Here is a 3079-nt window from a genome sequence, read left to right on the forward strand (position 1 = left end):
CGACGGTCTTCCGCTCGGACGTTTATAGACGCCGGCTCGTCTCTCGATATTTAACGTCGGAGCTCGACGGTCTTCCGCTCGGACGTTTATAGACGTCGGCTCGTCTCTCGATATTTAACGTCGGAGCTCGACGGCCTATTAAGGCTAATTTTACTACCGAACGGCAGGGGGTCTTTACTATCGAGCCTTCGACAGTGTAATTTATATGCCCGGCCGAACGACACGGGGTCTTTGCCTTCGAGCATTTGGCTCGTATAAGTATACGCCCGGCCGAACGGCATGGGGTCTTCACGCAGTAGGCCATTCGGCGGATAATGCTCAATGCGTTTTTATTTTTTTGCTTCCTGCATTACAAGGACATAGGCGACTAGTAAATACACAAAAATGAGTTACATCAGTGCACCTTTCACCCAGCTCTATAAGGCTGGAGATGATTTGCACTCCATGGCCGATCCAGCTGCCGTCCGTCTTCATCCTCCAAATAGTAAGCGCCCGAGCGGAGCTTTTCGATGATTTTGAAAGGACCCGCCCACGGAGCTTCTAGCTTGCCGACGTCGCCGACCAGCTTCACTTTCTTCCAGACAAGGTCGCCGACCTGAAATGATCTTGGGATTACTCGCCGGTTGTAATTCTGCTTCATCCTATGACGGTACGCCATCAGCCGGACGGATGCCTTGGCTCTCTCTTCTTCGACCAAATCCAGCTCCATGTTCCTCCGCTCGGCGTTGTTGTCATCATAATTCTGGATCCGAGTGGACTCGACTCCAACTTCGACAGGAATAACCGCTTCGCCGCCATACACCAAGTGGAAAGGCGTGACGCCCGTCCCTTCCTTTGGAGTCGTTCGGATGGCCCATAAGACGCCCGGCATTTCATCCACCCAACTTCCTCCCAAATGGTCGAGCCGAGCACGCAGAACACGAAGAATTTCTCGATTAGCTACTTCAGCTTGACCATTGCTTTGGGGGTATGCTACGGACGTGAAGTGTTGCTCGATGCCATAGCTTTGGCACCAATCTTCGAGCAATTTTCCGGTAAACTGCCGTCCGTTGTCGGAAACTAGTCGGCGAGGGATGCCGAACCGACAGATGATGTGCTGCCATATGAACTTTTTGACCATCTGTTCGGTGATCCTGGCTAGCGGCTCGGCCTCCACCCACTTGGAAAAATAATTGGCCGCCACTAGCAGAAATTTCCGCTGTCCGGTCGCCATAGGAAATGGACCAACGATATCCATTCTCCACTGATCGAACGGACATGAGACTGTTGATGCCTTCATTTCCTCTGCCGTCCGGTGGTAGAAGTTATGGTACTTCTGGCACGAAAGGCACGTCGACACGGTCCGAGCGGCGTCTGCTTGTAAGGTTGGCCAGAAGTACCCAGCCAACAGGATCTTCTTAGCCAGCGATCGTCCGCCCGGATGTCCTCCGCATGATCCTTGATGTACTTCTTGGAGGATGTAAGCCGAGTCCTCCGAGCTCACGCATTTCAACAGCGGGCGTGAGAAAGCCTTCTTGTAAAGCTGATCGCCGATGAGTGTGAACCGACCGGCTCTCCTTCTTAGCAGCTGAGCTTCATTCTGATCGGACGGTGTGGCGCCCGAGCGCAGAAACTCCGTGATGGGTGTCCTCCAGTCGCTCGGAAACGTGAGGCCCTCCATACGGTCGACGTGCGCCACCAACAATACTTGTTCAATCGGTTGCTGAATGGCGACCGGCGTTATTGAGCTTGCGAGTTTGGCCAACTCATCGGTCGCTTGGTTCTCCGATCGGGGTATCTTCCGAACAATGACTTCTCTAAAATTGGCTTTGAGCTTTTCAAAGGCTTCAGCGTAAACCTTGAGCCGAGCGTTGTTGATTTCAAAGGTGCCAGAGAGCTGCTGAGCGGCCAACTGGGAATCCGAATGAAGCGTTACCCGACCGGCACCCACATGCCGTGCTGCCTGCAAGCCGGCTATGAGGGCCTCATACTCTGCTTCGTTGTTTGTAGCTTTATAATCCAGCCGGACGGATAAGTGCATCTTTTCTTCTTGAGGGGAGAGCAACAGTATTCCAATCCCGCTTCCGAGCCGAGTGGATGATCCGTCCACAAATATTTTCCACATACCTTTCGGCTCTGAATTCTGCACTTCAGTCACAAAATCTGTCAAGGACTGCGCTTTGATTGCCGAGCGGGATTGGTACTGGATGTCAAATTCACTTAACTCCGTCGTCCATTTGATGAGCCGCCCGGACGCTTCTGGATTTAGTAATACACGTCCGAGCGGGCTATTGGTTTTGACAATGATGGTATGCGCTAGGAAGTATGGACGAAGGCGCCGAGCGGCGAGGACCAGAGAGAAAGCCAGCTTCTCGAGCCCCGTGTAGCGAGATTCAACATCTTTTAAAATATGACTAAGGAAATACACAGAATCTTCTCCGCTCGCCCTCACTAGTGCCGAGCCAATTGCTTGCTCGGTTGAAGACAAGTACATATAAAGTGGCTCACCCGCAGTCGGCTTGGCTAATACCGGAAGAGAGCTCAGATATGCCTTCAAATCTTCGAACGCCCGATCACATTCTTCGTCCTAATGAAACTTATTGGCCTTGCGCAAGATTTTGAAAAAAGAAAGACTCCGGTCAGCGGTTTTGGAGATGAATCTGGACAGAGCAGTTATCCGACCGGTCAAACGCTGCACTTCCCTTGTATTTCTTGGAGGCGGCATGTCTTGTAGAGCTTTCACCTTGCTGGGATTTGCTTCGATGCCCCGCTCAGTCACTATGTACCCCAAGAAACGCCCTCCTTTTGCTCCGAACAGGCACTTCTGGGGATTTAGCTTGACTCCATATTTGCGTAGCGTTCGGAAGGTTTCCTCCATGTCTTTGAAGAGATCGGCCGCTCAAACGGACTTGATGAGAATGTCGTCCACATAAACTTCCAGATTCCGCCCGATCTGCTCCTTGAACACTTTGTTCATCAAGCGTTGATAAGTGGCTCCCGCGTTCTTCAATCCGAACGGCATCACATTATAGCAGTAGGTGCCGTCGGCCATCACGAAGCTGACTTTTTCTTGATCTTCACGGGCGAGCGGCACTTGATG

The sequence above is a fragment of the Zingiber officinale genome, chromosome 1A (assembly GCF_018446385.1).
Source record: "Zingiber officinale cultivar Zhangliang chromosome 1A, Zo_v1.1, whole genome shotgun sequence".
NCBI lineage: Eukaryota > Viridiplantae > Streptophyta > Magnoliopsida > Zingiberales > Zingiberaceae > Zingiber > Zingiber officinale.